Raw genomic sequence first — 26,543 nt, forward strand, 5'->3', positions numbered from 1 at the left:
TCTTGTTTGTTTCATTTCAAATCCATTGTGGTGGTGTATAGAGCCAAAAAGATTAGAATTGTGTTGATGTCCCAATATTTATGGACCCGACTGTAAGCATATGTAGATGTATATAAAATGGAAGAGTGCATATACAGTATAGGTGCAGCTCTGCATAGTAACCAATCAGCTTCCAAGTTCAGGTTGTTCAATTAGCTTTGACAGGAAGATAACTGGTTTCTTTGCAGAGTTGCATAGAGAGCAAAACAAATTTTGCTCTCATTTTTACTTTTGTTTTTGTGAACATGAAGTTATCTGCAAAGCAAAGAGACTGTGCTGTCAGAATACACACAGTAGGGTTGGTTTCCTAAACTTGAGAGTGTGAAATCTGTTGCTGTTCTGCATAGAAACAAAATAAAGATTGGATGCTTTACAGAACTGCACCAGATTTTGTACTCTGTAGTTTAGTAACCCCAAATTTTCCAATATGAAGTTAAAGGGGAACTATGGTCACAGACATATTTCTCCTCTGTGTGTCACAGCACTCTTGTCAACCCATTCTACTGGCAGCAGGCAAATGGCACAGAGCTGTTGTATTTGCCAAATGGACTGCAAGTTCAGGCTCTCAGCACACTAATAAGCCAGGGCAAGCTGCGCCATTCCCTACTCATCCCTGTGTAGAGCCAGCGGGTGAAAGATTCAGTTTTGGATCACTGCTGCAGTCATCTAGGTGAGTATATTTGCACAATGTAGATAATGCTGTATGTATCACATAATTAACTATTTTGTTCCATACAAAATAAGAGCAATTTATTATAAAAATACCATTCCAAAATAGCAAACTTCAAAGAAGACGCTCACATTATTTATTTATTTTTTTTATTGCAGGGAAAGGAAACATTTCAAGGACAACTTGTTCCTGATATATATATACTGTATATATACATACATACAGTATCTCAAAAAAATTAGTACACCCCTTACATTTTTGTAAATATTTTATTATATCTTTTCAGGTGACAACACTGAATAAATGATACTTTGCTACAATGTAAAGTAGTGAGTGTACAGCTTGTATAACAGTGTAAATTTGCTTTTACCTCAAAATAAGTCAACACACAGCCATTGATGTCTTAACCACTGGCAACAAAAATGAGTACAAAATGTCCAAATTGGGCCCAAGTGAAAATGTCCAAATTGGGCCCAAAGTGTCAATATTTTGTGTGGCCACCATTATTTTTCAGCACTGCCTTAACCCTCTTGGGCATGGAGTTCAACAGAGCTTCACAGGTTGCCACTGGAGTCCTTTTCCACTCCTACACTATGACATCACAGGGCTGGTGGATGTTAGAGACCTTGCACTTCTCCACCTTTCGTTTCAGGATGCCCCACCCCACAGATGCTCGATAGGGTTTATGCCTGGAGACATGCTTGGCCAGTCCATCACCTTCATCCTCAGCTTCTTTAGCAAGGCAGTGGTCATCTTGGAGGTGTGTTTGAGGTCGTTATCATGTTGGAATACTGCCCTGCCCAGTACTTGTTGGCATTCATGGTTATCTCAATGAACTATAGCTCCCCAGTGCTGGCAGCACTCATGCAGCCCCAGACCATGACACTCCCACCACCATGCTTAACTGTAGGCAAGACACACTTGTTTTTGTACTCCTCACTTGGTTGCCGCCACACACGCTTGACACCATCTGAACCAAATAAGTTTATCTTGTTTCATCAGACCACAGGACATGGTTCCAGTAATCCATGTCCTTAGTCTGCTTATCTTCAGCAAACTGTTTGCCGGCTTCCTTGTGCATCATCTTTATAGGAGGCTTCCTTCTGGGATGACAGCCATGCAGACCAATTTGATGCAGTGTGCGGCATATGGTCTGAGCACTGACAGGATGACCCCCCCACCCCTTCAACTTCTGCAGCAATGCTGGCAGCACTCATACGTTTATTTCCCAGATACAACCTCTGAATATGACGCTGAGCACGTGCACTTAACTTCTGTGGTCGACCATGGCGAGGCCTGTTCTAAGGGGAATCTGTCCTGTTAAACTGCGGTATGGTCTTGGCCACCATGCTGCAGCTCAGTTTCAGGGTCTTGGCAATCTTCTTATAGCCTAGGCCATCTTTATGTAGAGCAACAATTCTTTTTTCAGATCCACAGAGAATTTTTTTGCCACGAGGTGTCATGTTGAACTTCCAGTGACCAGTATGCGAGCAGCAGAGCGATAATACCAAATTTAACACACCTTCTCCCCATTCACACAGATCTGAAACCTTATAACACTAACAAGTAACTAACATGACACCGGGGACAGGAAATGGTTAATTGGGCCCAACTTGGACATTTTTACTTAGGGATGTATTCACTTTTGTTGCCAGCAGTTTAGACATGAATGGCTGTGTGTTGAGTTATTTTGAGGGAACAGCAAATTTACACTGTTATACAAGCTGTACACTCACTACTTTACATTGTAGAAAAAGAGTAATTTCGTCAGTGTTGTCACATGAAAAAATATAATACAATTTTTACAAATATGCAAAAATATGCAAGGGGTGTACTCACTTTTGTGAGATACTGTGTGTGTGTATATATATATATATATATATATATATATATATATAAATAATGTATTTATTTATTTAGTTATTTTTTAACAAAATAGCTTAATACCTAAGAAGACAAAAAACCATGTCAGCTCCTACTTGTATGCATATTTTCACAAATGCTCTGCAAGTTATGCTGAACTTTTACCCAGCCAAAAACTTTTGAAAATAACATTCCCAAAAAAAATGCAGTTGTAATAAAACTATAAAAAAAAAAATCAGTAAACATGCACAGTTTCGTAATTTATGTCAATAGGCATTAGGAACAAAAAATGTTTTTTCTAAACCTGTACTAGTGCAACACATGGGTGTGTAGCTGTTTGTCTCTGATATGAGACAAAGACACATAAAATTTCAATATGCATTTCTCCCACTAGCAAGGCATGTACAGGCTCCATTTGAGTAGGAAGGGATTTTGCAAAAAGATGGTGTTCTTGTAAATCCCTAACTTGGCTTGTCATTAATTGCTTTACCTCTTCAGTAAACTGTTGTGCATCAGGTGAATTTTTTATCTTCTTAGCAGCTTATTTCATTATTATATCATCTTTTTTTTATTATTTATATTTATATATTTTTTTTAGTTTTCATATTTATTTTATTTTTAATATTTATATTTGTTTTTATATTTTTATTTGTATTTATATTGTTTTTTAATATTATTTTTAATACTTTAATTTTTATATTTTTTATTGTATTTTTATTTTAATTTTTGTTTTATATTTTCAATTTTATTTTCATTTTTATTTTTATTATTTTTATTTTATATTATTATCTTTTTATAATTATTTTAATTTTTGTATGTTTTAATATACAAATGCTAATATTAGTGGACATCAATTGTTTTTAGTGAATATTACTTTGGTTTTATATTCTACTTTAGTAATAAAGTTTCTTAATGTTATGTGCATTAAGCTAAAAGTGACATCGTTGGGACATTTTTTATCCCTAATTAGTAAGTGGTTTTATTGGTACGTTATACATAATGGTATCTAAGGTTCACATCTAAAATGGCCGTCATGTAATTTGATTGGTCACAAAGGAGGAGATGGCTCCTCTTTGGATATAAATTAAGGTCTGCGTCTACCGAAAATGAGGTCCTTGATGAAGCCCTGTGGGAGGGCAAAACGTGTTGATGCAATTTCCAGTTCCGAGTTTGAACAACGTCACTTTCGGTTGCCATGGAACGCATGGTGGTTATAGCATTCGCAGGAGCATCTTGCAATTTACATGCTCATTTTTATCTATTGTCCTGTAAGTATGTTTTTATTACGCAATTAAATTGCAACCCTACGGTACTTCACTATTGGCTCCTTCTCTTTGTTTTGCACTTATGGATTAATTGGAATTTCTAAGAGGCTAGTGATGGACGAACATCAGCCAGGGTGATTCGTGAACGTCAGCCGCAAATTTTCTCATAAGTCCGGGAACCGCAAGTTCGCGGCGGGCCCCATTGACTTTAAAGGGAGGCGAACTTTAAAAAACTTTAGGTCATATTTGCAGACACAAAAGACATACTAGCTGTGCACAAATAGTCCCAGCACATGGACAATGTCATAACAGAAGTATTGCAATTGGAAAAGTTGCCCTAAATTTTTTTTTTTTTTTACAGCAAAAATTTTTTATTTTTTTTCATAAATCAGCCAGAACTGACAGCAGCCGGTAAATACATGTCAAATACATATAGGGTCCATTCACACATCTGTAAAATGGGTCTGCATCCATTCCACAATTTGGCGGAACCTTTACAGACCCATTGATTTTCATTTCCAGTCTGAAAAGTTAGGCATTCACAGGATAAAGAAGTAAGTGTCGGCCATTCCAGGCCCCAAAAGTTAGCCCACATGGGTTTACCTGACAGCTAAGAACATAGTATTTGATGGCTGGAGGTACATTAGGCATTCACAGGTAACAGAAGTAAGTGTTGGCCAGTATAGGCCCCAAAAATTAGCCCACATGGGTTTACCTGACAGCAAAGAAAGTTGTATTCTGTGGCTGGAGGTACATTAGGCATTCACAGAAAAAATAATTGTCAGCCCTGAAAGGCCCCAAAATTTGGCATTCCATGGACATGAAAGGCCTTTTATGCCGATGTATTTAGCGAAGACAAGGATCGGGAATTGTTGTGGGTGGATGGCGGTCTGGCGGATATTTGTGGCCTGGCATGAGGAATTTCAATGAAACATGGTCTACTGGTCACATGTGTTGAATTCCTCAGAGATCCATGCCTCATTCATTTTTATAAATGTGATGTAGTCTACACTGTCATGAGCTAGGCGAGTGCGCTTATCGGTCACGACCACTAGATGGCAGTGGTGTGACAAAATATAAACAGACTATAGTGCAATATATATGCATAGTCCTTACTTTTATCCAAAGATAATATCCAAGGCGCTTGATCACATATTTTCTCAAATGGATATATATATATATATATATATATATATATATATATATATATATATATATATATTTTTTTTTTTTAAAGAAATCACAAATCACACATGCTTTGAAAAAATTTCATTAACTCCAGGTAGCTAAGTGGTTAGCACATCTGCCGTGCAACAGCGTATTTGGGTGTTCAAATCCCTGAACTACCTACAACTGTCTGTTGTTATATATGACAAGCAACACTAATATGGCTTCTCCCCAAAAATAAAACATTGTATATGTGTGAAATTAATATATTTGTTGCTTGGTTGAGTGGGGAGCCATATTAGTGTTGCTTCCTATATAGAGCCACATTCCACTCTGAAAAATAGCAAAGTGTTTGAGCTTGAACATCTCAGAATTTGCAAATTGATTGAGCATATGCAGTGGAACCCCAGAACTCTGAATTCAACAACCCCAAATATAGATATATATGTATATATATCCCCAAAATATAATTTATATATTTTTTTGTTTTTTTGTTTCTGAAAGATTTCTGGGTTCAGCTGCTCATGCTCCAAACATTTGCTATATTGTCCCTTTTTTAACAAAAATACTACATCAGGTCAACACACATAAGAAATGCTTTAAATAATCTCAGCATGAGCACAAAGTGGCTTTTTCCTTTAAACTAAGGCTGGCCATACATGATCCAATTTTCTTACAATTTCCTGTCCAATTTTCTTGAAATTTACCTTCAAGTATGTAGTACAAATGCCTGCCTAATTGGATACAAGTGAAAATGTTGTTTAGCTTTGACCTCACATTATGTGGTTTGTGGTAAATACATCAGAAAATTGTACAACAAAAATTGAACATGTATGGCCAGCCTTAGGCTGGCCATACATGTTCAACTTTTGTTGTACAATTTTCTGTTAGATCTATTGTCAAAGCTAAACAACACATTCACTTGTAACTAATTAGGCAGGCCTTCGTACTACATACTTGAAGGTAAATTGAACAGAAAGTTGGACAGAAAATTGGACAGAAAATTGGATCATGGATGGCCAGCCAAACACTCATTCATTAGTGAACTGGTGATTTTGGTTTAGGAACCAACAGACCCAATTAATTACTTTGCTGGGCATTTCCTATACTGGGTGGGTGTAGTTTAACCAAGGTTATATAAAGGGATGTTTAAGAGCAGCTCATTTGGCCTCTGGCAGCAGGGCCACATGTCTTTATGTCCGAATTTGCTTTTGGGGGTGGGGGGGTTTGCTGGCATGCCTAAGGACCCATATTGCAGTAAGTGTATTTTGTTGGATGAATACTTTTCATGCTCTAAATGTTTTGTATAGTTTTTGCAAAGTGTGTCTTTATGTATCATATACATTTGGTTTTTTTATGTTCATGCCTGTGTAGTTGTATGTTCTACTGATTTGATGGTATTTAAATGGAAAGGCAGGCTCATGCAAACAATAACCATAAAAGTATGTTGGGTATGTTTTATGCTTAATACTAAGGTGTCTACAACTTATTTTGCTTGACTGTTGGATATTGTAAGCTCTATCTATTCATCATATGTTGTATCTTTGCACTGTAATTTAAATAAAGATTACTTGATTTGGGGGTTTTGGGGGGGGGACATTTCACATTTCACATGCCTGCGTGTCCCGGACTTTTGCCAAACTTTTCCCGGACACCGAACCCCATTGAAGTCAATGGGGACCCAAACTTTCAGGCACTAAAATGGCTCTAAAACACCAATGGAAAGGGCTAGAGTGCTGCAAATGGCTGCAAAACGTTGTTAAGAGCATGGCAAGTGCTCTGCAAACAAATGTGGATAGGGAAATAACTTAAAACAACAAAAAAAAAACAGAAAAATAAAACAATGTTCTTCATCTCTGAAGGACGAGGCCCATATGGAGTAGGAGGGAGGTTTAGGTGGTGGTGGATGTGGCGGTCTCATAGGCGCGCCCACAGGGTGTGCCAGATGTGCCTGGGCACACCCTAGTCACCTAGGGCACATAGCATTATCGCTCTTTTTGCCAGTGAGGAGATGGGAAAGATCTCCCTCGGACCTGCTCTGCTCTATTTCTCTTTGCCAGCAGGGAGAGTAATGTATCGGGGCCATGTACATGTAGGCAAACACATGCATGTGTATTTCAACTTTGGGGTGCACACCCTAATGCAATAGGCTGCGCACACCTATGGGCGGTGTAGGTGGAAGCGGCGGTGGAGGAGGACCAGGGCCGGATTAAGAGCATCATGGGCTTGGTGCTGAGGATTTTGAAGGGCCTTAAGGGCCGTGCCTTGGCATGCACCCAGAGGAGGAAGGGTGCAGCCATGCATGCCTAATTCAACATGGGATGCTGTCTCTGAAGCCCATAAACACATCCATGCATCGGCAACTGTCCCTCCTTGTCCGGCCTTCGTGCTGTGTGGGGAGGTTCTGAGGGAGCTGCCTAGGGAAGCGAGCATAGAAGCCGGACTTCTGTGTTTACAAGTGACAGAAGAGCGTTAACAGTGAATATGGCCAACCCGGGGCCTATATAAAGGTAGGGGCCTGGAGCTGCAGCTCCAATAGCCCCTATGTTAATCTGGCCCTGAGGAGGACGAGGTAGCCAACACTGCTTCTTTTCACAAATTTTAAATGAGGGTACACCCCAAAAGAGTGAGAAAGAGCAAAAATAGAACAATGGCTGGGTAAGGTCGGTATCCATCTCTATTCTGCACAAGGTACGGAAAAGTCCTGTGGAATCCATGCCTGGTTAATTTTAATGAACGTGAGCTTGTCCACATTGTCTCTGGACAGGCGGCTGCGCTTGTCTGTGATAACGCCCCCAGCCATGCTAAATACACGTTCAGATAATACACTGGCTGCAGGGCACGCCAGCACCTCCAAGGGTTAAAGGGCAAGCTCAGGCCATGTGCCCAATTTGGAGACCCAGAAGTTGAAGGGGGCAGACCCGTCATTCACTACATGTAGGCGTGTGCACACATACTGCTCCACCATGTTGGTGAAATGCTGCCTCCTGCTAAGACGTTCCATATGAGCTGCTGGTGCTGCTGTTTGTTGTGGCGTGCTGACAAAGCTTTTCCACATTTTGGCCATGCACCTTCTGAGGTGCTGGCGGTGCCCTGGTTGCTTGGCGACCTCTTCCTCCTCCTCTGCCTTGTGCTTCCACTGTGGCTACGCTGTCAGGTGGGAATGCCAGCAGCATCGCGTCTACCAGCGTGCGCTTGTACTCGCGCATCTTGCGATCGCGCTCCAGTGAGTGAATTAAGGACGGTATGTTGTCCTTGTAACGGGGATCCATCAGCGTGGCCACCCAGTAATCAGCACAAGTTAGAATGTGGGCAACTCGGCGGTCGTTGTGGAGACACTGCAGCATGTAATCGCTCATGTGTGCCAGGCTGCCCAGAGGCAACGAAAGGCTGTCCTCTGTGGGAGGTGTATCGTCCGTGTCCTCTGTATCCCCCAGCCACGCACCAGTGATGGCCATGAGCTGGCCTGGGTGCCACCCTGCTGTGAACATGGTTCCATCTCCTCCTTCAGCTCCTCCTCCTCATCCTCCAGAACTGTGCCCCTGCTGGACAATTGTGTCCCTGGCGTTTGTGTGTGCAGGAACCCACCCTCAGAGCCCCTTGCGAATGACTGCCCTGAAAGCCTTGGAAATGTTACCTCTTCATCCTCCTCCTCCTCCTGTGCCACATCCTCTTCCATCATTGCCCGAATTGTTTTTTAAGGAGGCATAGAAGTGGGATAGTTAAGCTGACAACGGCGTCATAGGCACTGGCCATGTTGGTGGAGTACTCAAAACAGCGCAACAAGGCACACAGGTCTCGCATGGAGGCCCAGTTATTGGTGGTGAAGTGGTGCTGTTCCACAGAGCGACTCACGCGTGCGTGCTGCAGCTGAAACTCCACTATGGCCTGCTGCTGCTCGCACAGTCTTTGCAGCATGTGCAAGGTGGAGTTCCACCTTGTGGGCACGTCACATATGAGGCGGTGAGCGGGAAGGCCGAAGTTACGCTGCAGCGTTGACAGGCGAGCAGCAGCAGGGTGAGAACGCCGTAAGTGCGCACAGACGGCCCGCACTTTCTGCAGCAGCTCTGACATATCGGGGTAGTTTTTAAGGAACCTCTGCACCACCAAATTCAGCACATGCGCCAGGCAAGGGATGTGCGTCAAACCGGCTAGGCCCAGAGCTGCTATGAGATTTCGCCCGTTATCGCACACCACCAGGCTGGGCTTGAGGCTCGCTGGCAGCAACCACTCATTTGTCTGCTGTTCCATGCTCCTCCACAACTCCTGCGCGGTGTGTGGTTTTTCCCCCAAACAGGAAAGTTTTAAAACTGCCTGCTGTCGTTTACCCCTGGCCGTGCTGAAGTTGGTGGTGAAGGTGTTACACTGTCCGGATGAGGAGGCGGTAGAGGATGAGGAAGCGGAGTAGGAGGAGTTAGGAACAGGAGGCAAACTGAAGCGCCCTGCAATCCTCGATGGTGGAAGGACATGCGCCAAATTGCTATCCGCCTCAGGCCCATCCGCCACTGCATTTACCCAGTGTGCCGTTAGGGAGATATAACGCCCCTGACCGTGCTTACTGGTCCACGTATCGGTAGTTAGGTGGACCTTGCCACAGATAGCGTTGCGCAGTGCACACCTGATTTTTTCCCCCACTTGGTTGTGCAGGGAAGGGATGGCTTGCCTGGAAAAGTAGTGGCGGCTGGGCACGACATACTGTGGGACAGCCACCGACATAAGCTTTTTAAAACTGTGCGTCTCCACCAGACGGAATGACAGCATTTCAAAGGCCAAGAATTTTGAAATGCTGGCATTCAGGGCCAGGGATCGCGGGTGGGTAGGGGGGTACTTCCTCTTCCTCTCAAGTGTTTGGGAGATGGAAAGCTGAACGCTTCCACGGGACATTGTGGAGATGTTTGGTGACCCAGGTGGTGGTGGTGCTGACAGATCGTCTGTTTGCGGGGTGGCAGGTGCCGGTATCACTACAGATGTGGCTGGAGCGGCCGAGACTGCAGCAGAAGAGGAAGCAGGATGAGCCAGAGACGTTTCTTGGTTTTGAAGGTGTCTACTCCACTGCAGCTCGTGCTTTGCACTTAGATGCCTAATGCCTAAATGCAGGTTGTGCTCAGGTTGAGAAGGTTTATGCCTCGCTTCAGGCTCTGATTGCACAGGGTGCAAACCACTCGTGTCCTGTCATCAGCACATTTTCTAAAGAACTTCCACGCTAGAGAACTCCTTTGAGCTGACTTTGGTGTGCTCGTTCCCTTGCTGCATTGGGCAGTAGCAGGCGTAGTGTCTAGGGCACGGGCGCTCCGCTTCTGCACCCTGCTCCCTCTTCTGCTGTGCTGGTGGCTCTGTGCGACCACCGCCTCTTCCTCCAAACTACTCAGGTCACCTGCATGACGTTCATTCCATGTGGGGTCGAGGACCTCATCGTCCTCCACATCATCTTCCACCCAGTCTTCACCCCTGCCCTCCTTGTCAGTCTCCACAATTCTGAATGCCGCAGCAGTTGGCACCTGCGTTTCGTCATCATCGGAGACGTGCTGCGATGGTCCTTGCATGTACTCATCTTGAGAAATAAGTGGTTGGGCAACGCTGCACTCAATCTCTTCCACTTCTGGGGCAGGGCTAGGTGGATGGCCCTGGGAAACCCTGATGACAGAGTCCTCAAAAAGGAGAAGAGACTGCTGCATGGCTTGGGGCTCAGACTGCTTGCCTGATTTGCAAGGGGGTGAGGTGAAAGACGGTTGGACATCGACTGCAGGTGCCAACTCTGACCTTTCTGCAGTAGACTGGGTGGGAGACAATGTGAAGGAACTGGAGGCACTGACAGCAGCAAACCAATCTACTATCGCCTCTCTGTGTTCTGGCCTCATCACTTCTAGAGGCGTATGATGCCCTACCAAATACTGATGCAGGTTCTGTCGCCTACTAACACTTGAGGAAGTTGTTTCACTTGTGCGTGTAGCTGGCACAGATCGACCACGTCCTCTCCTTGCAACAGGAGCTCTACCAGCAGCACCACGACCCAGGCCACGGCCCCTATTTGACGGTCTCCTCATATTTCTGTAATTTAAGATCTTGCCCTAGAAAGGTGTTTATTGAATAGCGGAACAAAACAACAACAGTATCGCACAGGTGTATCTCACAGTCAAATATGCAAACTATGCCGCAATTTAATGTTTTTTACCCCAAAAGGGTGTATATTGAATAGCGGAATAGGATAAAAAACGGTGTATCTCACACGTACAAACACAGACTAGGCCCCGATTAAAATTTTTTGTACCCTAAAGGGAGGATGAGGAAGAGGAGTAGGAGGAGTTGGGAACAGGAGGCAAACTGAAGCGCCCTGCAATCCTTGGCGGGGGAAGGAGATGCGCCAAACAAATTTAAAAGGTGTATCTCACACGTACCGATACAGACTATGCCGTAATTTAATTTTCTTACACTCCAAAAGTGTGTATATTGAATAGCGGAATAGGAAAAATTTTATAATACGGTGTATCTCACACGTACAAACACAGACTAGGCCCCGATTACAATTTTTGGTACCCTAAAGGCAGGATGAGGAAGAGGAGTAGGAGGAGTTGGAAACAGGAGCCAAACTGAAGCGCCCTGCAATCCTCGGCGGTAGAAGGAGATGCGCCAAACAAATTTAAAAAGGTGTATCTCACACGTACCGATACAGACTATCCCGCAATTTAATTTTTTACACTTAAACAGGGTGTATATTGAATAGCGGAATAGGACAAATTTTACAAAACGATGTATCTCACACGTACAAACACAAACTAGGCCCCGATTACAATTTTTTGCACCCTAAAGGCAGGATGAGGAAGAGGAGTAGGAGGAGTTGGAAACAGGAGCCAAACTGAAGCGCCCTGCAATCCTCGGCGGTAGAAGGAGATGCGCCAAACAAATTTAAAAAGGTGTATCTCACACGTACCGATACAGACTATCCCGCAATTTAATTTTTTACACTCAAACAGGGTGTATATTGAATAGCGGAATAGGACAAATTTTACAAAACGATGTATCTCACACGTACAAACACAAACTAGGCCCCGATTACAATTTTTTGCACCCTAAAGGCAGGATGAGGAAGAGGAGTAGGAGGAGTTGGAAACAGGAGCCAAACTGAAGCGCCCTGCAATCCTCGGCGGTAGAAGGAGATGCGCCAAACAAATTTAAAAAGGTGTATCTCACACGTACCGATACAGACTATCCCGCAATTTAATTTTTTACACTCAAACGGGGTGTATATTGAATAGCGGAATAGGACAAATTTTACAAAACGGTTTATCTCACACGTACAAACACAATCTAGGCCCCGATTACAATTTTATGTACCCAAAAGGCAGGATGAGGAGTAGGAGGAGTTCGGAAAAGGCAGGAGGCAGACTGAAGCACCCTCAAATCCTCGGCAGTATGAGATGCGCCCCAAAAATTGGAAAGGTGTATCTCACACGTACCGACACAGACTATCCCGCAATTTAATTGTTTATACGCAAAGGTTTTGATTAAATAGCGGAATAGAAAATATGATCAAAAAAAGTGTATGTATCTCACACGTACAGAACCACACTAGGCCCCAATTACTATTGTTTGTACCCCTAAAGGCAGGATGAGGAGTAGGAGGAGTTTGGAACAGGCAGCACCCTCAAATCTTCAGAAGTATGAGATGAACCCCAAAAACTTGGAAAGGTGTATCTCACACGTACCAACACAGACTATCCTGCAATTTAACTGTTCCCCAAAGGTTTTTATTGAATACGAAATAGAAAATATGATCAAAAAAAGTGTATGTATCTCACACGTACAAAACCACACTATGCCCCAATTACTAATGTTTGTACCCCTAAAAGGCTGGATGAGGAGTAGGAGGAGTTTGGAACAGGCAGCACCCTCAAATCTTCAGAAGTATGAGATGAACCCCAAAAACTTGGAAAGGTGTATCTCACACGTACCAACACAGACTATTCCGCAATTTAATTGATACCCAAAGGTTTTTATTGAATAGCGGAATAGAAAATATGATCAAAAAAATTGTATGTATCTCACACGTACAGAACCACACTAGGCCCCAATTACTATTGTTTGTACCCCTAAAGGCAGGATGAGGAGTAGGAGGAGTTTGGAACAGGCAGCACCCTCAAATCTTCAGAAGTATGAGATGAACCCCAAAAACTTGGAAAGGTGTATCTCACACGTACCAACACAGACTATCCTGCAATTTAACTGTTCCCCAAAGGTTTTTATTGAATGCGAAATAGAAAATATGATCAAAAAAAGTGTATGTATCTCACACGTACAAAACCACACTAGGCCCCAATTACTAATGTTTGTACCCCTAAAAGGCTGGATGAGGAGTAGGAGGAGTTTGGAACAGGCAGCACCCTCAAATCTTCAGAAGTATGAGATGAACCCCAAAAACTTGGAAAGGTGTATCTCACACGTACCAACACAGACTATCCTGCAATTTAACTGTTCCGCAAAGGTTTTTATTGAATACGAAATAGAAAATATGATCAAAAAAAGTGTATGTATCTCACACGTACAAAACCACACTAGGCCCCAATTACTATTGTTTGTACCCCTAAAAGGCTGGATGAGGAGTAGGAGGAGTTTGGAACAGGCAGCACCCTCAAATCTTCAGAAGTATGAGATGAACCCCAAAAACTTGGAAAGGTGGATCTCACACGTACCAACACAGACTATCCCGCAATTTAACTGTTCCCCAAAGGTTTTTATTGAATAGCGGAATAGAAAATATGATCAAAAAAATTGTATGTATCTCACACGTACAGAACCACACTAGGCCCCAATTACTATTGTTTGTACCCCTAAAGGCAGGATGAGGAGTAGGAGGAGTTTGGAACAGGCAGCACCCTCAAATCTTCAGAAGTATGAGATGAACCCCAAAAACTTGGAAAGATGGATCTCACACGTACCAACACAGACTATCCCGCAATTTAACTGTTCCCCAAAGGTTTTTATTGAATAGCGGAATAGAAAATATGATCAAAAAAAGTGTATGTATCTCACACGTACAGAACCACACTAGGCCCCAATTACTATTGTTTGTACCCCTAAAGGCAGGATGAGGAGTAGGAGGAGTTTGGAACAGGCAGCACCCTCAAATCTTCAGAAGTATGAGATGAACCCCAAAAACTTGGAAAGGTGGATCTCACACGTACCAACACAGACTATCCCGCAATTTAACTGTTCCCCAAAGGTTTTTATTGAATAGCGGAATAGAAAATATGATCAAAAATAGTGTATGTATCTCACACGTACCGAACCACACTAGGCCCCAATTACTATTGTTTGTACCCCTAAAGGCAGGATGAGGAGTAGGAGGAGTTTGGAACAGGCAGCACCCTCAAATCTTCAGAAGTATGAGATGAACCCCAAAAACTTGGAAAGGTGGATCTCACACGTACCAACACAGACTATCCCGCAATTTAACTGTTCCCCAAAGGTTTTTATTGAATAGCGGAATAGAAAATATGATCAAAAAAAGTATATGTATCTCACACGTACAAAGCCATACTAGGCCCCAATTACTATTGTTTGTACCCCTAAAAGGCTGGATGAGGAGTAGGAGGAGTTTAGAACAGGCAGCACCCTCAAATCTTCAGAAGTATGAGATGAACCCCAAAAACTTGGAAAGGTGGATCTCACACGTACCAACACAGACTATCCCGCAATTTAACTGTTCCCCAAAGGTTTTTATTGAATAGCGGAATAGAAAATATGATCAAAAAAAGTGTATGTATCTCACACGTACAGAACCACACTAGGCCCCAATTACTATTGTTTGTACCCCTAAAGGCAGGATGAGGAGTAGGAGGAGTTTGGAACAGGCAGCACCCTCAAATCTTCAGAAGTATGAGATGAACCCCAAAAACATGGAAAGGTGGATCTCACACGTACCAACACAGACTATCCCGCAATTTAACTGTTCCCCAAAGGTTTTTATTGAATAGCGGAATAGAAAATATGATCAAAAAAAGTGTATGTATCTCACAAGTACAAAACCACACTAGGCCCCAATTACTATTGTTTGTACCCCTAAAAGGCTGGATGAGGAGTAGGAGGAGTTTGGAACAGGCAGCACCCTCAAATCTTCAGAAGTATGAGATGAACCCCAAAAACTTGGTAAGGTGGATCTCACACGTACCAACACAGACTATCCCGCAATTTAACTGTTCCCCAAAGGTTTTTATTGAATAGCGGAATAGAAAATATGATAAAAATAAGTGTATGTATCTCACACGTACAAAACCACACTAGGCCCCAATTACTATTGTTTGTACCCCTAAAAGGCTGGATGAGGAGTAGGAGGAGTTTGGAACAGGCAGCACCCTCAAATCTTCAGAAGTATGAGATGAACCCCAAAAATCATTCAGCTCTGCTGCAGGCTACAATTTTTTTTTTTTAACCCAAGGCTGTATATTGAATAGTGGAATAGAAAAAAGTGTATGATTTTTGAAACCACTCAATAATAGCACATGTGAACTGAACACAGCAGTGTATGATCAGTCAGCACAGCACAGCTGAAGGAAAAATGCTGCACACAGTGACTGATAGAAAAATACTTTTCTCCCTCCTCCTCAGTGGGCAAAAAAAATTGTGTTCACTGCACCCCACACACTGCAAAATCGATGTCGACCACTGACACCTGCCTATCTCCAGCCTCTCCCTAAATGGATTGATAAGATCGTAGATCGGTCACTGAAAACCCCTCCCACACAGCAAAATCGATCGTAGAGAACTGACCCTAAAAATCAGCAGCAGTCTCTCCCTAAAAGGATTGATAAGATCGTAGATCGGTCACTGAAAACCCCTCCCACACAGCAAAATCGATCGTAGAAAACTGACCCTAAAAATCAGCAGCCTTGCCCTAAAATGCCTACAACTCGCCCTGCCTAACACACTCCAACCTGTCTCTCAATTCTATCCGGACACAATTTATTTTTTTTTCCTGTCTGTCCCTAATCAGCAGCCAGCACGTATGATGTGTGCTCTGTCCCTGATCTAACACAGCAGAATGACGCAGCGGCGCTGCCTTGGACTTATAAAGACTTGGTCACATGCTTCAGATGGCCAATCACAGCTACTAATACATTTGTAGGCATGGCTGGGATGGCTTAAGGCACACCAGTTAAACGCTTGTTGATTGGCTGTTGAAAGCCCGCCATGAAAAGCGCGCCAATGCATGCAAAACCCGGAAATAAAACGACCGAACACGTATTTTTACCCAAATATACAGTAAAGTTTTCGGGTCCGTGTTCGGGTAACAAAAAAACAATTATTCGGTACGAGCACGAATAATACAGTCCGTGTTCGCTCAACCCTACAGATGTTTTATACTTATTCAATAAAGCTTATTCATTTGTACACAGCTCCAGGTTTTTTGTTTTCTTTTCTTCATATTTGTCTGGATGTAATTCAGATATCTTTTGTGTCTTTTGAATGTAATCCATTTCTTGTATTTTTTGTGTGTGTGCAATGGCAGTAAAGTATGAACATGGGTAGGGTTTCTCCATGTACAGGGGTAGGGTTTCTCCCTTTACTCCAGCGAAGTGTGTGTGGGTGTGTATGGCGGGGGCAATGGGGTGTGTGTGGGGGGGAGGAGTGTGTGTGTGTGGGGGGGGAGTGTGTGTGTGGGGGGGGGGGAGGAGTGTGTGTGTGTGTGTGGGGGGGGGGGAGGAGTGTGTGTGTGTGTGTGGGGGGGGGAGGAGTGTGTGTGTGGGGGGGGAGGAGTGTGTGTGTGTGTGTGGGGGGGAGGAGTGTGTGTGTGTGTGGAGGGGAGGAGTGTGTGTGTGGGGGGGAGTGTGTGTGGGGGGGAGGAGTGTGTGTGTGTGTGTGGGGGGAGTGTATGTGTGAAGGGTGAGGAGTGTGTGTGTGGGTGGGGGAGAGGAGAGTGTGTGTGTGTGTGTGTGGGGGGGGGTGTGTGGAGGGGAGAGGAGAGTGTGTGTGTGGGGGGGGTGTGGGGGAGGATAAATTATAAGAATTAATTAAAGTGTGTATGTATATATTTAGCTAAAAATATATGTAAATTAAGGAATAATACAAAACTTCCATTCAGCCTCTGTGGATGAATGTAACCAAAACATTGAATAAAAAATCACTAAAAATTATTACTAAATAAAAGATTGCTACAGCGCTAACTCACCTTTTTAGTTGGCCTAGGTCAGTGATAATGAACCTTGGCAACACAGGTGTTTTGTAACATTTCCCATGATGCTCACCTACACTGCAGAGTACATGAGCATTATGGGAAATGTAGGGAAAAAACATCTGGGGGGGGGGTTAAGGGTTACCATCACAGGCCTAGGTAAAACATTTCCAATACATTTTAGTTGTCTGTTTGCACCATTTTTAAAATAAAGCAAAATCTCTTTACAATAAATTGCAAATGGCACATTGGCGTTCGCCCTGGACCAGAAATGACACCAAATTGGGTTGCACACATTCCAGCAAGTGGTCACAATCAACTGGCTAATCATGGTGAGGGCCACTTTCAGCTGTGAAGAAAGGAAATTCATATGCAAAGTAAGTGTGTGTGTGTGTGTGTGTGGGGGGGGGTCTGTGCTTGTAATCAGAGCATTGATTACCAGTGCAGACCCTCGGGGGATGCCACTAGAGCCACCAGGGTTTGCTGACCCATGGCCACCAGGGATGCCCACCCATGCCACCATTGATGCCAATCAGTGCTCATGGAACCTGTTAGTGCCCTCCTCATCAGTGCTGTCCATCATTACCATCTATCAGTGCTGCCCACCAGTGCCAATCATTGCCCATCAGTGCCACCTATCAATGCCCATCAATGCTGCATATCAGTGCCGCCTATCAGTGTCCATCAGTGCTGCATATTAGTGTCTCATCAGTGCCTGCCAGCGCAGCCTCATCAATGCTCGTCAGTGCAACAAAAAACATATTGATTTACCAAATTTTATTACATAAACAAAGACACATTTTTTTAGGGGTCAAACATTTAGGTCTTCTTTTTGCCAATAAAAAAAAAAAAACCTTGCAGTGATCAAATACCACCAAAAGAAAGCAATATTTGTGTGAAAATAATGTCATACATTTGTGTTAGGTACAGGGTTGCTTGACCGCGCAATTGTCTTTCAAAATGCAACAGCATAAAAAGCTGAAAATTGGCCCGGGCAGGAATGGGTGTAACTGCCCTGTAAGGAAGTGGTTAACTATTGAAACATGGGAATAAATATTCCAGGGGTAATCATGCTCAGCTCAATGGTTTAGTGGTTAGTGTTCCTGTCTATAAACACTGCGATCATGAGTTCAAATCCCAAGTGTGCCATCACCTCCTTAACTTTTAGACAGCTGTAAATAAATACTGAAACTTGGCAAATGCATAATTGCACCCTGCACATATGCATGTCTGTTTCTTGAATATACATGGCCATTGACATGCAATTTTAGGTGATGTAGCCAATGTAATACTATGTGGCAAAAAAAAATAATGACACACAACTGTGAGCACACAGGGTGTTATCATGGTTGGGCCTTGAACTCATGACCTAGCAATCTTTGTCTATGAGCATAGACCACTACACCAAAGTGCTGAATACAATCAGGCATGCCTGAAAGTTTCAGATGAATAAAGAATAAAGATTGCTAATTAGACAGCGGTGTAGTCTGCTATTAGTAAACCTAAAGGTTAAAACACATAAGATACATAACTATACCTTAAAATTAAAATAAACCATAATAGATGACATTGCTGTGTAATAGTGATTCAAAATAGACAAATTTCCTTTTATGAAAAACACAAAGGGAATTTGTTTAACTCCAAACACCCAAATTCAACCTTGGTTAACTCCAACTCCGAATTCACTAAAGCACCTACTTGAAGGTTTAACTCCAGCCACCTACCTAATTAGGATGCTAATGAGTTTAGGCTGGAGTTATTTCTGGAGAAGTGAGCAGCTCTGCTCCAAACTCTTAGTGAATTACGCCCTTTGTGTCTTATTGCTGTGCCCAGTCTTGCCATGGTATATGGCCTGTGACATCAAACATTCACAACCTCACCTTTGTAGCAAAGTTGGGCTATTCTTTACCCAGTTTTAGGCCTTCTACACAGCTGTTTATTTTTCAGTTAATGACTGTGCTTCAACATTCATGTTAAATTGATTAACATTAGCATGGTACAATTGATTAATCATACACTTGATTCTAAGCCTATAAAATCCCTGACTTTGTGCAAATCTACAAAGTGATAAGCGTAAGAACTGATGCTGGTTTGAAGCCAAAGGGTAGTCATACCAAATATTGTTTTGATTTAGATGTTTCTTCAGTTTGCTCAATTTGCACCTTGCAAATTTATAAAAATTAAACAATTAAAATATATATTTTTGAAAGCATTCTTACCTTACATTTCTTCACACCTGCCCAGTGGTATATAAAATAGGTATTGAACACGTCACCATTTTTCTAGGTAAATATGTACGTAGTATTAAATAAATTTCATTTAGCTTGTTCCCTCTGTCATTCCATTTTATTACACATGACTTAATTTTTCAACTTATTTATTTTGGTTTCTTTGCATGTATGGATTGCACGGCTTGTTACCGACATGTGGTAAAAATTTCATGTGAATAGCACCTTTAGAAAAATATTTTTACCTACAAAAATGGTGACGTGTTCAATACTTATTTACCAACTGTATATACTGGGTATATATATATATATATATAAATGGATTAAAATTCTTGTTGATATTAAGTGATAAAGTTCTAATGGTGAATGATGAAATAGTTACTACAAGATTAATCTCATGTGAAATCTGAAAAAAGTGCGAGTGCAAATATGTGCTGAATTATAGTGCAATTGTTCCAACATCAATCAATTTTAAATATGCAATAATATATACTTTTTGCTGATAATCAATTAATATTATGCAATGAAATTAATATGCCACAACATTTCCTCCAACCACAAAAGTTCTAGAGCAATAAATATTGGAAAAAAAGTGCTGTTAAGGTGCAATAAATATACAAAAATGTTATCAAAAAAATTCTCCACAATCAATAACCAAATATCCAGTGAATATGTGAGTAACATAGAGTTCATTAAATAGAGTCCATATTGCAATCCTCCAGTGAAAAAGTGCAAGCAGTGCTAATCATCAAATTCCAAGGTGTTCTCAGTGTATAAGTGAAGATCCTTCCACCACGGTGCTCAATAAACATACCTGGGTAAACTCACCAGAAATTCTGCTTGTCAGATTATAAACCAGCAGCCAAGCCTTAATCACAACCAGTTTCAACCTGAAATCCTCTCTCCTTTATATAATGCTTGATCATCACAGAGCGGATATCAGTTTATGAAGAGCCACATAGAAAATATAGAAAGGGATGCCACACATAGCGTAATACTGTGTAGCAAAGAATTTTATTGAAAAAACATATTCTCCAAACACTCACATTAGTTGGTGTCTGCCAGACATTAGGAATCTGCGCTTGTAAAGTATATCCACTGTTTGGATCGTTTGTGAGCTGGGATATGAGGTAGCAGTGTATTTGAAAAACCCATCGGTGCTGTCTCAGCGTCCTATCACCACACCCTACCGGTTTCGACACCTGACATCTTCTCGGGCATATATATATATATATATATATATATATAGTATATACAGTATACAGTGCCTTGGGAAAGTATTCGGCCCCCTTGAACTTTTCAACCCTTTGCCACATTTCAGGCTTCAAACATAAAGATATAAAACTGTATTTTTTTGTGAAGAATCAACTACAAGTGGGACACAATCATGAAGTGGAATGACATTTATTGGATATTTCAAACTTTTTTAACAAATAAAAAACTGAAAAATTGGGCATGCAAAATTATTCAGCCCCCTTAAGTTAATACTTTGTAGCGCCACCTTATGCTGCGATTACAGCTGTAAATCGCTTGGGGTATGTCTTCAGTTTTGCACATCGAGAGACTGAAATTTTTGCCCATTCCTTCTTGCAAAACAGCTCGAGCTCAGTGAGGTTGGATGGAGAGCGTTTGTGAACAGCAGTTTTCAGTTCTTTCCACAGATTCTCGATTGGATTCAGGTCTGGACTTTGACTTGGCCATTTTAACACCTGGATATGTTTATTTGTGAACCATTCCATTGTACATTTTGCTTTATGTTTTGGATCATTGTCTTGTTGGAAGACAAATCTCCGTCCCAGTCTCAGGTCTTTTGCAGACTCCATCAGGTTTTCTTCCAGAATGGTCCTGTATTTGGCTCCATCCATCTTCCCATCAATTCCCTGTCCATGCTGAAGAAAAGTAGGCCCAAACCATGATGCTGCCACCACCATGTTTGACAGTGGGGATGGTGTGTTCAGGGTGATGAGCTGTGTTGCTTTTACGCCAAACATAACGTTTTGCATTGTTGCCAAAAAGTTCGATTTTGGTTTCATCTGACCCGAGCACCTTCTTCCACATGTTTGGTGTGTCTCCCAGGCGGCTTGTGGCAAACTTTAAACGACACTTTTTTATGGATATCTTTAAGAAATGGCTTTCTTCTTGCCACTCTTCCATAAAGGCCAGATTTGTGCAGTATATGACTGATTGTTGTCCTATGGACAAAGTCTCCCACCTCAGCTGTAGATCTCTGCAGTTCATTCAGAGTGATCATGGGCCTCTTGGCTGCATCTCTAATCAGTCTTCTCCTTGTATGAGCTGAAAGTTTAGAGGGACGGCCAGGTCTTCGTAGATTTGCAGTGGTCTGATATACTCTTTCCATTTCAATATTATCGCTTGCGCAGTGCTCCTTGGGATGTTTAAAGCTTGGGAAATCTTTTTGTATCCAAATCCCGCTTTAAACTTCTCCACAACAGTATCTCGGACCTGCCTGGTGTGTTCCTTGTTCTTCATGATGCTCTCTGTGCTTTAAACGGACCTCTGAGACTATCACAGTGCAGGTGCATTTACACGGAGACTTGATTACACACAGGTGGATTCTATTTATCATCATTAGTCATTTAGGTCAACATTGGATCATTCAGAGATCCTCACTGAACTTCTGGAGAGAGTTTGCTTCACTGAAAGTAAAGGGTCTGAATAATTTTGCACGCCCAATTTTTCAGTTTTTTATTTGTTAACAAAGTTTGAAATATCCAATAAATTTCGTTCCACTTCATGACTGTGTCCCACTTGTTGTTGATTCTTCACAAAAAATTACAGTTTTATATCTTTATGTTTGAAGCCTGAAATGTGGCAAAAGGTCGAAAAGTTCAATACTTTTGCAAGGCACTATATATTTAAATAATGCTGATATTCATGGTATTTTATAACTGTAAATGTATATTTTAAACACAATGCACCAAATAACAAAACAGCTTTGGCATAGGAGGAGGTAATGCTTACCAGCAAAGGAATTAGTGGACTGTAAGAATGCTTCACCATTATATGCAGCCAAGTAGTTTCTACTAGGGTATTATTCCTACGGTATTATTCCTTTTATTTTATTTTTTTAAGTTTAGCAAGTGAACTAGCACAGTATCTTTTCATATATTAGACATTTGAAAGGAAATGTACTGTGAACAAAGCCAAACGCTGGCTACTACCAGTTTGCAGAAAACTGCATCATTGACGACTCTGCTCTATAAGTATTATTGTACTCAGAAAGCATCTTTAGTGGAAGTGGCAAAACAAATAGGATGAAAAACCACAAGCTAAATTTATGGAAGATATAAACAAACTATTTAATCTGAACTAGCATTCAGAACTAAAATACAGTTTCCTAACTGACACTTATGGTTACCTATGCAATTTGTCATCTTTCCCTATCCTTTCCCTGCAACAGCTTCCTATACACCAGCTATATGGCTGTTCTGTACCCCCTTTTTAAAACTCTAGTTTATATTTGTTTAACTGTTTCCCGACCATGCTATTGCCAGAAGATAGCTACAGCGCTGTTGTCCAGTTCTGGAAGGGCGTCCATGGACATCCTCTTGAGAACAAGCTTCCCATGTGCCCCCTGGAGTGGGCATCGGGAAGTGTCTGTGATTGCTGTGTGCCTTGGACACAGTGCATCACAGGTCGGGGGAAAGGCCAACCGCAGTGGCCCTTTATCATGATATCAATGTTTTCAATCACAAGTGATCACAAAAGTAAGCAGCTTCATCATTGTGGCCCCATCAGTTCATGCACATCAATGCAGCCTCATTCATGCACATCAGTGCAACCTCGTTTATGCACATCAGTGCAACCTCATTCATGCACATTAGTGCAACCTTATCAGTGCACATCAATGCCCATCAGTTCAGCATAATCAGTATCTATCAGTGCAGATCAGCCCACATCAGTGTGGCCTTATCAACACCCATTAGAACAGCCTCATCAGCACCCATCAGAGCAGCCTCATCAGCACCCATCAGAGCAGCCTCAACAGCACCAATCAGTGGAGCCTCATCAGCGCCAATCAGTGCAGCATCATTAGCGCCCATCAATGCAGCCTCATTAGCATACCTCAGTGCATCCTCACCAATCCCAGTGTCCCCATCACAGCAGTATGTCACCACAGCTAGTGTACACTATTTCTAAGAAAATCTTTACAAGTGAGGAGGCATACCAAATCCTCACTGATTCTAATTTGGAATATGAACCGGTGTTGAGTAGTGGGTCTGTAACAATATCAGAGGGGGAGAAAAGGGTGCCCACCAAACAAAGGCATTCTTGCTACCACCATTAGTGCAGTGGCAATTACCAGTAAATGAATACCTCTGCATGAAATGCCAGGTAGTAATGGGGTATCACGTCAGCCACAAAGGGTTAGGGCCCATACCAGTCTCCCAGATGCTTTTGCAAACCTGGAATGGCTTCCCCCTAACACAGATTTAGCTAATATCACCCTTTTACTGCACAGCCAGATGTACCTATATGCCTGACAATTTATAGCCAACAACCCAAATTAAAGGTATGCCTGTCCCTATGAATGGAAACCATTAACAATGGAAGAATTCAAAATCTTTTTGGGCCTCACATTTAACATGGGACTGACAAAAAAAAAAAGAGCTACACTCTTTCTGGTCTACCCACCCCATTCATAACATGCCCATTTATTCATGTGTTATGCCAAGAACAAGATATTTGATGATCATGCAGATCCTCCATTTCAGTGATAACACCCAGAGCCCTCCGCAAACTGACCCTACATATTATAATGATTTATAAAATGCTAAAATGCTAAAATGCAGCCCCTTCTTAATTTTTTCCCAGATAAATCCTCCCAGTTATATACCTCAGACAAAAACATCTGTGTGAATGAGTTGATTGTCCACTTCACTGGCAGGCTCGACTTCAAGCAGTTCATCCCCAGTAAAAGGGCCCGATATGGGGTGAAACTTTAAAAGTTATGCGACACAGCCACAGGGTACACGCATATATTTCTTGTGTATGAAGGAAAACACACCCAGGTGCAACCCCCAAACTGCCCAGACTATATTGGAACCAGTGGGAAAATCATTTGAGATCTTGTATTCCCACTCTTTGAAAAGGGTTATCATCTACTGTACAGTATATGTTGATAACTATTATATTTGCCCCTTTTCCATAATCTTTACCAGAAGAAAACACTAGCATGTGGCACAGTGAGAGATAGTAGGAAGGGCTTCCCACAAAAGCTAGTTATTACAAAACTACAAAGAAGGCAGTTTGAGTTTGCAGAATGAAGATGTATTGACTTTTAAGTGGAGGGACAAACGAGACATTTATACGCTTTCTTCAATCCACAATGAAACCTCTGTGGAAATCCACAGAAGGAATGGCCCGGTCAAGAAACCCGAAAGGAGAGATTTGCCCAACCCCCGCCATTTCCTGGCTAACGTTACTGATCGATAGGGGCAGGAACCATCCATCCATCTGATGGCAGGGTTTTCCTATAGAGATAAGTGATGGCAAGTTTGCCCCCCCCTCATCTCTATGCCCTTGGAGGAGCAATGTTGACGTCAGTTCCGGTTCTCAGGCCATGTAAACATGATTTTCTTTTTTCTTAAAACAAAAGATGATATTTTTTTCTTTTTGATCTTTTGGTTTTAAGGGTAGAAGAGAGATTTGGAGTCTTTTAGATCCCAGATCTCTCCATAAAGAGGACCTGTCATGCTTGGTTACTGAAGTATGATGAATGTAATTCTGAATTACTTTCCCTGTATCTGACCATTTGCCTTCCCATTCATCATGCCTATGCAGGCTCCTGAACTGACCATGGACTGTTATTGGACCACACTTCTGCCTTCTGCCTAAACCTACCATGCCTCTGCCTACCACCTGAATGGACCCTGGCCTGTTTATTTACAATGCTTCTGCCTTCTGCCTAAACTGGCCATGCCTCTTCCTGCCACCTGAATGGACCCAACTAAATCAACCATGTTTTTGCCTTCCACCTGAACTGACCTCAGCCTGGTTTTTGACCACATTTTTTGCCTGCCGGTTGGACTAATCATGGTTTTCATTGAGTTTTGTGATTCCTGGATTATAGTCTGGAGACAGAAGGCTTGGAGAGATTTGGGAGGGAAGAAGCCTCTACCCCTGTTCCCAGGTCTTACTTGACTGAGGCCCTAACCCTGATATTTCTGCCTAATGCCAACTGACCCCGGCCTGTTAATTGATCATGCCTCTGCCTGCCGCCTGAACTGACCACACCTCTGCCTGCTACATGTACCGACTCTGACTTGTTTATGGACCATGTTCCTGCCTACTGCCAGGAACAAAACTTTAACTGTGCTGACCATCCCTTGAGAACAAAAAAATTACACATTTAAAATACACATGATGCCACATAGAAAATATATTGGGGTGTTTGCTTTCCAAAATGTGGCAATTTTGTGGGTAAATCCATTGTCCTGATGCTCCAGGGCCTTAAAAAATGTGATAGGCTGTCAAGAAATTAGATGTGTCATTTAAGCCCCTAGAACGCCTGAAGGTGCTGCTTGGATATAGGCCTCTCTATGTGGCCAGGCTGACATCCAAATAGTAATAAAAAATAAATAAAAAATTGAAAGATGCTGTTAAGATAACAGGACATTTGAAACATTACAGTACAGAAAGATCACTAGGGTAAATGCACAAAATGTAGAAAGTTGCTTAAAGAGGAAATAAAGACATTGATATTATTTAAAAAAACATGTATAGCTAAAATATCAGAATGTAGAAATTGCTCCTTCCACTGTTCACAAACTATAGATTATCCACTTGCCAACCAGCCGCCGCACTTATACATTGGCAGGTTGGCTCTGTCCCGCGAAATGATGTACTTGTACATCGTTTCGCGGGACAACTAGTGGAGGTGCACGTGCACCACAGGGGGAGCCAGGCAGCGGATCCGGCAGCCATGATGTCCACCGGGCCCCCGAGATTGCTCCCTATGGAGACAGAACGGCTGTCTGCCGATGTAAACATGGCAAAACGCTGTTCTGTCAGTAACGAACACAGGGATTCTGTGTTCCTCCTATTTAGGAATACAGGTCTCTGTGTTTATCCAGCAAGCCCATCCCCACACAGTTAGAAAGCACCCCCTAGGGACTTATTTA

Source organism: Pelophylax lessonae (assembly GCF_965119305.1).
Source record: "Pelophylax lessonae genome assembly, chromosome: 2".
Taxonomy (NCBI): Eukaryota; Metazoa; Chordata; class Amphibia; order Anura; family Ranidae; genus Pelophylax; species Pelophylax lessonae.